The sequence below is a fragment of the Cebus imitator genome, unplaced genomic scaffold (assembly GCF_001604975.1).
Source record: "Cebus imitator isolate Cc_AM_T3 unplaced genomic scaffold, Cebus_imitator-1.0 Scaffold29, whole genome shotgun sequence".
NCBI classification, from domain to species: Eukaryota; Metazoa; Chordata; class Mammalia; order Primates; family Cebidae; genus Cebus; species Cebus imitator.
This window is the reverse complement of record NW_016107344.1, coordinates 5,078,966-5,093,101: the sequence shown is the minus strand read 5'-3', so window position 1 is coordinate 5,093,101 and position 14,136 is coordinate 5,078,966. Positions and strand designations below refer to the sequence as shown.

The window sequence follows — 14,136 nt, the reverse complement described above, 5'->3', positions numbered from 1 at the left end:
CCGATCTTTGACAAACCTGACAGAAACAAGCAATGGGGAAAGGATTCCCTGTTTAATAAATGGTGTTGGGAAAACTGGCTAGCCATGTGCAGAAAACAGAAACTGGACCCCTTCCTGACACCTTACAGTAAAATTAACTCCAGATGGATTAAAGACTTAAACATAAGACCTAATGCCATAAAAACCCTAGAAGAAAATCTAGGCAAAACCATTCAGGACACAGGCGTAGGCAAGGACTTCATGACCAAAACACCGAAAGCATTGGCAACAAAAGCCAAAATAGACAAATGGGACCTAATCAAACTCCACAGCTTCTGCATGGCAAAAGAAACAGTCATTAGAGTGAATCGGCAACCAACAGAATGGGAAAATCATTTGAGAACAATGAAAATATAGAGATATTTTCATAAAAACAAAAGCATTTTTATTAGCAACAGAATGTCAATTTAAGAAGAAGAACAATATCACAGAAAAAAATTGGAATGCAAAAGAATGGTGAACATTTAACATTGGCAAAAAGGGAAAAATCGTAATATAAAAATTATCCACATAAAGTTTTTGAAATGATGAAAATAATAACATATTGTAAATAATGCATATTTTGAAGGAATAAAAATATTCGGAACTAGAGCATTGGAAAATATTAGTAAGTCAGCAAGAGACGGATTTTTGTTAAATTCCCTAAAATATTTGCATTTGTAAGGTAAAAGAGCAAATTAACATTAACCTCTAAAGTCAGAATAGCAGAATTTCAAGAGTAATTATTAAAAGAAGAAACTAGAAGAACAAAATGGGAAATTTAGAAGCTATAAAAAGATAATAAAAGATGAAGTATCAATCAAAAGTTAAGCTTTTAAAAGCATAATATGCAGGGGGGCAGTGTCTCACATATGTAACCCCAGCACTTTGGGAGGTCAAGGGTAGGAGGATCACTTGATCCCAAGAGTTCAATATTAGCCTGAGCAAGATGAGGAGACTCCATATGTGAAAAAAAAAAAAAAAATAGCCAGGCACTGTGACACATGTCTGTAGTCCCAGCAACTTAAGACGCTGATGTGAAAGAATCTCTTGAGCCCAGGAGTTTGAGGCTGCATTGTGCCATGATTGTGCCACTGGTCTCCAGGCTAGGTGAGACAGAAAGACCCCATCTCTAAAATAATTAAAAATAAACTTTAAAAAAGCATAAAAATGAGACAAATAGAAATAAAAAAAATTAGATGTAATAAAAAAAAAGTTAAAATCACAGCTACCAAAATAAATGTAATTTGATTGAATTGTCAGTCCAAGTAAAGATTTTTCAGATTGGATTAAAGATCCAGCTGTAAATGGACACATCTGTGAGTAAGATTGAAAATAAAAGAGTGGAAAAAAAGTCATAGCCACAAACCAATAATCCAAAACAAGATGGGATAGCTATAAAAATATAAAACAGTGGGTGAGAAAATGAGAGGGCATAATTATAAAATATTTTACCATATAATATTATAAAATAAACTGTTGGGGAAATATAATTTTTAAAAAATTGTTTCACCCCAGAAATCTTCTCTACAAAGGTAGTAAAGAAAAAAAATACTTTTATTATCGAATAAGCATTAAACCATATGTTGATGCCCACCAGAGACAATTCACTAAGATATCACAAAGACAAAATGAAATCTCACTTTTTATATAGCCAGGTAGATACATTACATCCATATGGTCAAGATAAACTATGACAAATCCTCTAGTAAGAGGACTTGACAGCACCATTTGTTACACTTCATTCATTCCAACATTACCTCATAATTGGGTGACCATCTGTGTTTTCTAATTGGCCTGATCCAAAGGAAAAACAAAATTGTCATATCTTTATGATAAGACTTAATATTGTGACTTACAGCAATGCATTCACAACAGTTAGGCTCCCACCCTCTCACAGAATGGGAGTTAGGGGTGTTACTTATTTTCCTGGATGTATACATTTCAAAGAGATGCCTTCCAGGTCCTTGAGAAAGACATTTCTGGGTAACAAAGCTGACAAAGTCTTTGTTTTCTAAGGGATTTATATACATTCAAAAGAGAAGTAGTAGAATTACAAGTTTTCTAAATCTGTATTTCTATACTGACAAAAAAAAATTCTAAAAAAAATTCTAAAGAGGGAGGGAAAATCTCTTTTTTAAAACAAAATTATTCTAAGGAAAGGAGAAACAGGATACATGTGCAGAACGTGTAGGTTTGTTACATAGGTGTACATGTGCCATGGTGGTTTGCTGCACCTATTGACCGTCCTCTAAGTTCTCTCCCCTCATCTCCCAACCCCCTACAGGCTCTGGTGTCTGTTGTTTCCCTCTCTGTGTCCATGTGTTCTCAATGTCCAACTTCTACTTATGAGTGAGAAAATGTGGCATTTGGTTTTCTGTTCCTGTATTAGTTTGCTGAGAATGATGGCTTCCAGCTTCATCCATGTCCCTGAAAAGGACATAATCTCACTCATTTTCATGGCTGCATAATATTCTATGATGTATATGTGCCACATTTTGTTTATCCAGTCTGTCATTGATGGATATTTGGGTTGGTTCCATGTCTTTGCTATTGTGCATAGTGCTGCAGTAAACATACATGTGCATGTGTGTCTTTATAGTAGAATGATTTCTGTTCCTTTTTGCATATACCGAGTAATGGTATTGCTAGGTCAAATGGTATTTGTGGTTCTAGATCTGTGAGGAATTGCCATACTGTCTTCCACAATGGTTGAGCTAATTTACATTCCCACCATGAGTGTAAAAGCGTTCCTATTTCTCCGCAGCCTCTCTGGTATTGATTGTTTCCTGACTTTTTAATAATCGCCATTCTGACTGGTATCTCATTGTAGTTTTGATTTGCATTTCTTTGGTATGATCAGTACTACAATGATATCTCATTGTAGTTTTGATTTGCATTTCTTTGATGATCAGTAATGTTGAGTTTTTTTTCATATGTTTTTTGGCTGTGTAAATATCTTCTTTTGAGAAGTGTCTATTCATATCCTTTGCCCACTTTTTGATGGGATTTTTGGGATTTTTTTTCTTGTAAATGTGGTCTAAAATCCAGAATTCACAAGGAAAATGTTTTATACAATTTTCAACTAAGAGAACTAAATCTCCTTTTTTAACAACAATGAATAAAATAACGGGGCATATCTGACAATGTTACATGATATTAGAACATTTCCATACACCTATTTTTAGCAATAAGCAAGTAAAAATAAAGATATTGTGTTAGTCTGCTCTTGCATTTTTATAGAGAAATACCTGAAAGTGGGTAATTTATAAGGAAAAAAGGTTTATTTTGGCTCACAGTTCTTCAGGCTGTACAGAAAATGTGGTGACAGTATTTTCCTCTGGCAAGGGCCCCAAGAAGCTTACAATCATGGCAGAAGGCTAAGGACAATCAGCATGCTATATAGTGAGACACAGAGCAAGAAAGAGACCAAAGAGGTCCCAAATTCTGAAACAGCCAAATCTCAAGCTGAGTGAGAACTCACTTATCACCAAGGGATTGGTGCTGAGTCAGTCAAGAGGGATCTGCCTTCCATGAATCAATCACCTCCCACCAGGCCCCAGCTCTAACACTGGGAATCACATTTCAAAAAGAGATCTGGAGAGGACAAATATGCAAACCATTTTAAATACTAATCAAAATACAGAGATTTTTAACAATATACATGGTTGGGTGAATGGTAACTCAGAGAAGTCTGTTCCAGCATGAACAGACGAATTTTACCCCCAGGTTTTGATATACAGAATGATAAAACATTGTAAGAGCCCTGTTAACAGAAATAATGGCCAATTGTAAGATTCTATTTAAGTTTGCACAGTTAGTTCTGACGAAAGACAAAACAATTATGATTAAATAAGTATTCGAAAGGAAGAAATCTGCCTACATTAGTCTGCTAAAGGTTGCCATAACAAAATATAATAGACTGGGTGCTTTAAACAATATCAATTTATTTTCTTAGTTGTGGAAACTAAAAGTCCCAGGTCAAGGCATGGCAAGGCAGGTTTCTTGTGAAGGTTCTCCCGGCTTACTGGTGATTGCATTCATGCAATGTCCTCACATGGCTTTCCCTCAGTGCTTGCATATATATATAGAGAGAGAGGGAGTCTGAAACCAAGAGCAAGCTCTCTGTTGTCTTTTCTTATAAGGGTACTAATCTTATCAGTTCCGGGCCCAACCTTTATGATTGAATTTAGCCTTTATTAGTTCCTTACTTTTATCTTCTAATACAGCAGCACTCTGGGGGTTAGGGCTTCAACATGCGAATTTGGGGGTGGTGGATAACCACAAACATTCAGTCCATAAATCTACCTGTCCTTATCTACATAGTAAACAATTTGCCACACAAAAAAAATAGAAAATAATTTATAGATACTTTATTATGGATACTAAGAAAGTCTAACAAAGTTCCTGGAATGAAGTATCAATAAACAAAAATTAATTTTATTTGTGTGCCCAATCAGCAAAATAAAAATTAATAAGAAACACGAGTTCCAGTGACACCAAAATATATGTGGTTTTTAGAAGTAAATCTAGCAAAAGCAGAAGATTCTAATAATTGAAATTATAGAAATATATTCAAAATATCACTCCAACCAAAATTGCAAAGTAATTTTCTAAGGAACTTAATAAGGTTATGCTACATAAAAATACACAGAGCTCCAGAATAATTTTAAAATAATTCTTATAGGAAGAAATATGTTAGGGTACTTCTATGGTTGGGTATCAGTATTTGTTACAAAGCTCCAGTGGGGAAGGTTGTGTGAATCGGTTAAAAAATAAAAAAGGAAAAAAAAATTAAAAAGTCCACAATTATGGAAACTTGGTATGTTGCAGAAGTTATATTGAAGATTACTAAGAATAGAAAATTTAGATCAATAAAAGGGACTAGGTCAATGGTTATGTTGTAGAAAAATGTAGAATCAGTACTCATTATATTATTCACATTATTTAATTCTAGATATATTAAAGAAGCAGACATGAATAAAAAAAGGAGAGGAACTAAAAAATATAACTGTAATATTAGAAAAGACTAAAAACAGACTGCATTAAAATCAAGGCATTTTTGGCAATAGAGACAAACATAAAAGTGAAAAATATACATTTCAATACTACATTTAAATACAATCTCCAGAGAAACCAATTAAACTAGAAAAAACAAACTGTAATAAACCTAGCATAAAAATCAGCAAAAATGTAAGTTAAAAAAATTAACAGAAAAAAAGTAAGCAAGATAAATGTAGAACACAAGAAAACCAATCCAGGATTTAAACTATTTTTTTAAAATCCCCCATCTTTGTAGTAATCACTAAAATAAAAACAATAATGTTGTCAGATTTTACATTAAAGGAGTAAAACAAAAACTGATAAGTGTGAAAATATAAATTAGTGAGAGAATAGAACAAGAACTTTTATATGTTAGTGGAGGTTAAACTGTTTCAAATACTACAAAGAATAATTTGGCACTGTTATATAAATTTCAACATGTACCTTTCAGTTAAATAATTCTATTCCTAGGAATAAAACCTACATTAAATCTTCAATATGGTTTGGATTTGTGTCCCCACCCAAATCTCAGGTTAAAATGTAATCCCCAATGTTGGAGGAGGGGACTGACAGAGGTGATTAGATCAAGGGGGCATATTTCCCCCTTGCTCTTCTCATGATAGTGAGTGAGATCTCATGAAATCTGGTTGTTTCAACGTGTATAGCACTCTCCGCATGCTTCAACCTGCTCTGACCATGTAAAACATTGCCTACTTCTCCTCACCTTTTGCCAAGATTGTATCTGTATACCACGAAGAACCATTAGCAAACTAAACCTCTTTTCTTTATAAAGTACCCAGTCTCAAGTAGTTACTTATGACAATGCAATAATGTCACAAGTAATAAGACTATATTCCATTAATATAGTCTTGTACATGAGCATAAAGACCAATACTCAAGAGTTGAAATATGCAAAATTATTCATAATAGCAAACATTTGGAAATAATGTCTATCAACAGGACAAGCATAAATACAGACATATTTACGAAATGGAATGTTATAAAGATTGAAGAAAAATGAATTAGTGTTGCAATAGTGACGTAGATGAATTTGAGAAAGAAATTTAATTTAAAAAACAAGTTTCAAAATGGTACTTTCAGTGTGATGCTATTTTGTAAGGCTCTAAAATGTGACAAATGTTCAATGTGTTAATTAGATATGCATATATAAGTACATAGTCATACACAGTATAAAATATTAGAAGAAGGCCAGGAAATGACATCTGAAATTCAAGCAGGAAAATGAGATAAAAGCCAATCACATATGTGATGGGGTTTTTTTTTTTTTTTGGCATTATGTTTTGTTCTCAAATGTATGATGAATTTAGGGGTGTTCATTTTATTATCAGGTGTCATGTGGCATGACTTACATGAACCACACATTTATTTTTTATGTGGTACATGCTTTATATAAAAAACTGCTCTATAACAAAACATTTTTTAAAATGAAAAGAAATAGAATTTGAAGCAATCAGTCTAATGTTGCTTACCCATGTCTGGAACTAACAATTTAAAGGCCACAATATGTCACAAAATTGTTTTGTAGTTGGTGCCAACTTTAGCCGTGTTTGTGGTTTTAACCCAATACTGCAGTCCTAAGTGAGAAAGAAAATAAATAAGTAAAAATTATTCTACCCAGCAATGGCTGAAATTCACATACATTGAAACACTGTCACTTTTGAGGTGAGCCTTGTCTTACATTAAAAACATTTTCTTTTCTGGTCATCAGAATGCTACCTTATCTATTCCCCACACCTGCAGTCCCAGCTGTGGCCAAGTGCTGAGGTTTGTTGTACCCAGAGGTCTGTACAATCTGTTCACGCAAGCCATGCACCTTGCTTTGCTTCAGCCTGCCCCTGTTACAAACATTCACCTGCTTTCACACACCTGCTGTGACAGCTGCATCAAGAGGCTAGCTATTGCCATAAGGTATTTTGGTCCCAAAATGCCACTCCTTTTGCCAATTTCTCAAAGTTTCCTTGCCAAGTCCCCATATTTTAGAGTCTGAAGGTGACACTTTTGCATATAGTCCTAAAACTGAAGTTTACAATGAGGAAGTAGACACAATAAGATAGAGAACAAAATATAAACATTATGTTATATTTGTTATTATAGGATACTACAGTTTGTACCTGATACCAAAATGATCGTTTTAATACTACCTTCACTACTAGCCAACATCTTTGGACTCATTAAATGGGATGGGCAGTTTCCAAGCCATGTTTACATAGGATTATACTCCTCCTTAGATACAGTTATTAAAGATGCAGAGTAAAAGAAAGTCTTGGCTGGGTGTGGTGGCTCACGCCCATAAATCCAGCACTTTGGAAACCCAAGGCGGGCAGATCATCTGAGGTCAGGAGTTCAAGACCAGCCTGGCCAACATGGTGAAATCCTGTCTCTACTAAAAATACAAAAATTAGCCAGCGTGGTGGTGGGTGCCTGTAGTCCCACCTACCCAGGAGGCTGAGACAGGGAGAATTGCTTGAGGCTGGGAGGCAGAAGTTGCAGTGAGTGGAGACAGAGACAGAGTGAGACTCCATCTAAAAAATAAATAATAATAATGAAATAAAATAAAGTCTTACATTGTATTGGTGATAGTGTAAATTGCTAGAACCATTTGGGAAAAGTACTTGTCATTGTCTATAAACAGTCATTCAATCTGCTAAGATCATTTGAGGATTTTTATCATAAAATTATAGACATGCACACACACATGCGTGCGCGCACACACATGCGTGCGCACACACACACACACACACGCACACACAAATATATGCATACATACTTATCCATACTCTCACTCAGCAATTACATGGGGAGGATTGACACAGATATTTCTAAATTAGAGGTTAGTTTTCATATATACTGGTTAATTATATTTTTTACATAAAAGTTATATATGAATTGTTCTTATACTCACCAATTATATCTTTATAATATTTGCACAGATTTGTACGATCTAAATTGGAACCAGCATGATTTACTTTCAGTGTGAGCTGGGACTCAAGCTCTACATATAACTTGGTGACTGAAATGTGCCCCATGCTTGAGGGCAACAAAAACAAGTAAAGACATAAAAACAGTTTTTGAGAAGCCTATTGAAAAATAGAGGAAGAGGGATATGAAAACACATGCAACGTGCTTAGAGATGCTATGGTATAAATAGGTATAGGATATACTAAGGGTAGAAGAGACGGTAAGAACAATGTTTATTTGAACATACTGAATCAGGAATGGCTTTAAAAATGCAATACCATTTGAATAGAGTTACAAACTAGAAGTTGATTTTCCTAGGCCGACTGATGTGGAAAAGAGATCAGAGGAATCAAAGCCTCTATAAAATTTAAATAATCAAAAGCCCTGAAGCCATATTTTTGGAAAAACAAAGTTTTTTAACTTCATTAATCTCTTTAAGGAAAGAAAAACAGAATTACAGCCAGATAATTCACATTTGCTTGTTACAAAAGAAAATAGCATGACACAGAAAAGTGGCTTTATTTGAATACCACATTATGAAGATTTAAAATGTTAAACCTCACATATCAACAACAAAAGAAGAGGGAGAAAATGGATTCATTCACTTTTTTTTCTGAAATATAAATGCAAATTCAAATGCAGTAATACTGGGGACTTTCGACAGGGTTGAGGGAAGAAAAACCCATAATCTTATATTCTTTCAATCAAATACCCTTTATTTTAATTTCCAAAGCTGCTTTGAATTTTTTGCAATCCAGTTACAAGGGTTGCTCATTTGTAGGAAATGCTTTCCTTGATACTATACCTATAATATAACCATTGAGGTGGAACTTGGCACTCTAATGAAACTACTGGGGTTTCACATACCTTGCCAGCCCTACATAGTAACATTTCATTGTCATGGGAATGAAATAAATATTTAAGTATGATTATTTTATGTGTTATCTATTTAGTGAATTTCAAGGTAAAATAGTCAGCTATTTATACTCTAAGGGTGGGTAGGGAAAAAGATGTGATTTCATATACAACAAGACTCTTCATGTGGTATTTAACAACTTCAAATACAACACAGGCATAATATGAAGACCGATAACAGAATCCTAGGGCAGGAAGAACAGTTCTTACAAAGTTTATGCATTACTTGTCTCAGCAGTATTTCCTCTTCATCTGTGAGCTTTTGTAATATTTATAAAGCTGTGTGAAGAAGTTTGATTTTCTAGTTCCCATTTGCATCACAGGGTGCATCTTTAAATAAGAGTTATCAATTGGAATGAGGGTTTGAGCTCTGAGAGACACCAGTAGTGAGGAGAAAACAGTAGTGAGAAGAGATATTTACCTAAAGAAATCTAAGCAAGCTGCAGTTAAACGCAACACACACACACACACACACACACACACACACACACACACACGCTTTATCAATTATAATGATCTTAAACCACAAGGATAGCAATGTATTACCAAAGCACTCTGATTCATTATTTTCACATTGCAACTGGAATAATCTCTGCAAAGATGTAGATTATTGATGCTACTTCACTGTTTAACATTTTTCAGTAGCTTCCCATTGCTCTTACAAGTTAATCTCTCTCATTGTGGTGCTTCTCTTTTTTATTAATGAAATTTTTTTAACATATATTTTATTGTGTTTTAGGTTTGGGGGTACATGTGAAGAACATGCAAGATTGTTGCATAGGTACATACATGGCAATGTGGTTTGCTGCCTTCCTCCTCGTCACCTATATCTGACATTTCTCCGGGTGTTATCCCTCCCCAACTCCCCACACCCCACTGTCCCTCCCCTAGTTCCCCCCGACAGACCCCAGTGTGTGATGCTCCCCTCCCCGTGTCCATGTGTTCTCATTGTTCAACACCTACCTATGAGTTAGAACATGCGGTGTTTGATTTTCTGTTCTTGTGTCAGTTTGCTGAGAATGATGGTTTCCAGGTTCATCCATGTCCCTACAAAGGACACAAATCCATTTTTTATGGCTGCATAGTATTCGATGGTGTTTATGTGCCACATTTTCCCTGTCCAGTCTATCATCGATGGGCATTTGGGTTGGTTCCAGGTCTTTGCTATTGTAAACAGTGCTGTGATGAACGTTCATGTGCATGTGTCATTATAGTAGAACGATTTATAACCCTTTGGATATATACCCAGTAATGAGATTGCTGGGTCAAATGGAATTTCTATTTCTAGGTCCTTGAGGAATCACCACACTGTCTTCCACTATGGTTGAACTAATTTACACTCCCACCAACAGTGTAAAAGTGTTCCTATTTCTCCACATCCTCTCCAGCATCTGTATTAATGGAATTTTTTTTGAGACAGCATCTCCCTCTGTCATCCAGGTTGGAGTACAGTGGCATGCTCAGAGCTCACTGCAGCCTGAAACTCCTGGTCTCAAGCGATCTTACTTTAGCCACCCAAGTAGCTAGGACTACAATGTATGCCACCATAAAAAAAAAAAATCTGTTTAAACTTCTATAGAGAGGTGTCTCCCTATGTTGCCCAGTCTGATCTTGAACTCCTGGCCTCAAGCCCCTTAGAGAAAAAATAACAAATAAGAAATGGAGGTGGGAAATAGGGATGGGGAGAAGGTTCAGAATGAACCTTATGGTGCTGGATTCAAGTCACGAGGTATCAGTATGAACTTATGTTGTATTTTACCCTGTATGTTAATGTATATTAGACATAGAAATAAATTTTAATGTGCATACGTGGATTGGCATACATACGTATGTCTCTTAGCTCTATCCACTGAAAGGGCTTAGGTGCAGTGTCACTGCAGTAGCAATGGGGACAGTGGGCATTCAGATTTTAGTTGCTAATTTCATTAGAAACAAACAAACCAAAGAATCATAGTTCCTTGAAGAAGTGAAGGATTCCCAGGTAGACAGTATTTATATTTGGCTGATTTACAAACTTTGGAGAACATGGTTTTAAATAATGTATGACAAAATATACATGGAGTGAATATAATTAAAGAATTTAATTTTTTTTTTAATAAAAGGCATTCATTTCTTATTTGAGTACTTTTTCATTAAGGCTTTGTAGCCCCTTCCATCACAAGGTAAAACATTTGCGTGCATATACTGACATCTGGTGGAGATTCCATATATCTAATGTAAACTGAGGAGAAAAAAAATATGGAGAAAATTCTATTTAAATTTATTTAAAAACTTATTTTGCCTTCATATTCTTAGGAATTCAATATAAGAAAATTTTAAACAGTTTTGTTGGACTCTGTATACATTTACTATAAACTCCATTTTCAGTTTGTAGCATACGTAGAAATATATAGCCCATATATCCTAGTGTCTAACACAATGGTTTGCACACTGAAGATGCTTTGTGTTTGTGGTGTTTACATTCCATAAATACATGTCTGTTTTTGTAGCTAAAATTATCACAAGGTCAAAACATCGTTATGTGGGAGAATTGACTGAAAAAATGGATATGCAACATATTTAGCAGTGTTTTACTAAATTGGAAAAATCTTTGGAGGTGGAGAGAAATTAGATGACAAGAGTTTCAAATAAAGTACGAAATTCCAGAAGTAAGGGTATCTTTTTTAATTTTTGAAGAAACAGGCTATGCAAACAAAACACTTCAAGCTTCGATGGCTAGTTCTGTTGCATGAAGATCTCAGGTAGGCCTCAAAGCACAATAAGTAACTAATAAAAACATAATCTGCTAAAAATGTTTCGTAACTCTGCTTTGGAGCTATGACGTGGCAAGGACTTATTAGTTTGAAGGCTTGATCTTCAGCTCACAAGGCAAACTTTAATTACATATTCTTTTACCAATAATCCATATACTTACATGCTGAGTGATCTCTTTCCAGCCGACAAAGAAATAACCCTGAGAGGTCAGGCTCCTCCAGAAATGAAGTTCCCGTAGTCTCCAGGGACGCTGACACCATAGACCTTCCAGTTCATCCACACTGTAATATTTCTTGATCTTTTATGTCTGTCACACTGTTTGTTTGTGAGTTCTGAAAAAAAAATCACAAAATTCAAGTCATAATTCATGCCTGTCTTCAAATAGAAAGTGATTTTGTGCCCTGGTCTATTTCTCACATCTGACAAAGTGTACTGAATTTATTAAATTGACCATGTCCAAGATTTATTATAGTCTGAAAAAATAAAGAAATTCAAGACAGTTTATTTAAACCTATCTGTTTGTATGCTTCAATTTCACCCTATATAGGAGTAGGTGTAGAGTCAATGTACTATTTCATATGTTCATAATTTCTACTTCCCAGTTATAAACTCAGATTAATTCTTTTTCTTTTACTTTTTTTTAAAGACATTTATTCAGCTTCACAGTCAGACTATTACATTTAGCAATCAACAGCATGGTGCAAAAAAAAATCTACATTAAAATCCTTTGTTGGAATGCTTTACGCTTTCAGGAGAACAGAAACTAAAATAACCTGTTACACAATTAGTCACAAATACAGTCCTTGAGTGTTTTGCCCATATACATGAGTATTTGTTTAAATCGTCCCTTCTTTGTAGCAGCTAGGCCCTGTTGCCACTGTGCTTGGCTGAGTTCACAAATCTGTTGTAACCTGTAGCCTCCCTGTCACTTCTCTGGCTCTCCTCTCCTGCTACGCTTTGTTTCCTAATTAAAATCTTCTGCAGCTGTCATAACTACTGCTGCTACTGGAACACCATAGCCACTTTGGTTTCATGGTTTGGCAAAGTATTGGCTGCCAACACCAGAGGGTCCAGAGCTTCTGCCTCCAAAGTTTCCTCCCTTCATGGGTCCAAAATTTGAAGACTGATTTTTGTAATTGCTAAAATCATTGTAGCTTCCAAGCTTCCACCACCTCCAAAATTACTTCCATCATTACCAAATCCATTATAGCCATCCCCACTGCCACCATATCCACCACCACCATGGCTGCCACCAAAGCCACCAAGACCACTGAAGTTTCCTCCATGACCAAAGTTGTCATTTCCAACGAAACCACCTCCACGACCATCACCAATGTTTCCAGAACCACTTTGACCTTTGGCTGGATGAAGGACTAACCAGCTCTTACTTTGACAGGGCTTCTCTAACTCACAGTTGTGGCCATTCACAGTATGGTATTTCTGAATGACAATCTTATCCAAGGAGTCAAGGTCATCAAAGGTCACAACGGCAAAGCCCCTTTTCTTGCCACTGCCTCGGTCAGTCATGATTTCAATCACTTCAGTTTTTCCTTACTGTTCAAAGTAATCTCTTAGGTGTTGTTCTTCAGTGTCTTCTTTAATGCCACCAACAAATTGTTTTTCACAGGCAAGTGGGCACCCGTTCTTTGAGAATCTTCTCTTCAGACGGTTCTCTCTGGTTCCATAGCTCTTCCATCCACTTTGTGTGGCCTTGCATTCATGGCTGCATCCACCTCCTCCACAGTGGCATAGGTGATGAACCCAAAGCCCCTGGAGTGCTTGGTATTTGAATGTCTTGATACCACACAGTCCGTGAGCATTCCCCACTGTTCAAAACGGCTCCTCCAGCTCTTATTGGTTGTTTCAAAGCTCAGCCCTCCAATGAAGAGCTTCCTCAGCTGTTGGGGCTCTTTAGGAGACTCTGACTTAGACATGATCACAGGGAGAAGAGAGACTTCTTTACTCTTTAAAACTTTAAAAGTACATTTTTTAATCCTTCTTCTAGTTTTTGAATATTTTAAACACGTTACCTTTTTTTCTTTTCTTTCCCCCTTTCTTTTTATACTTATTTAAGTCTATCTCCAATTTTATACCCCTTTTCCCTTCTATTTCCCCATGCTGCTCTAGATGTCAGAGAGATTAAGACAAATGATATTTGATATAGATCATAACTGTAATTTTACCATCCTTTACTTTAGCCCTGGAAGATATCATAAAGGTTATGCAGTGTTACTTTCTTATTTTATGCATAGATAAAATATTAGATGCAAGGATAAAGTAATTTTCCCAAAGTCATTAGGGAACTCGTTCACAGAACTAGATTTATTACCTAATTCATTTGTCCATCATTCTTTCCCTATTTTCACCCTAATTTCCTGGTTTACTAGTCCACCCTAGTAAAGCCATCATCTAATCCTTTTTATGCCT

At 35.6% G+C, this 14,136-nt stretch overlaps 1 pseudogene; it reads right to left on the bottom strand.

The window, feature by feature from the left end:
• Nucleotides 1-12,677: 12,677 nt before the first annotated feature.
• On the bottom strand, nucleotides 12,678-13,643 carry LOC108300713 (annotated as a pseudogene).
• Between the last annotated feature and the right edge of the window lie 493 nt (nucleotides 13,644-14,136).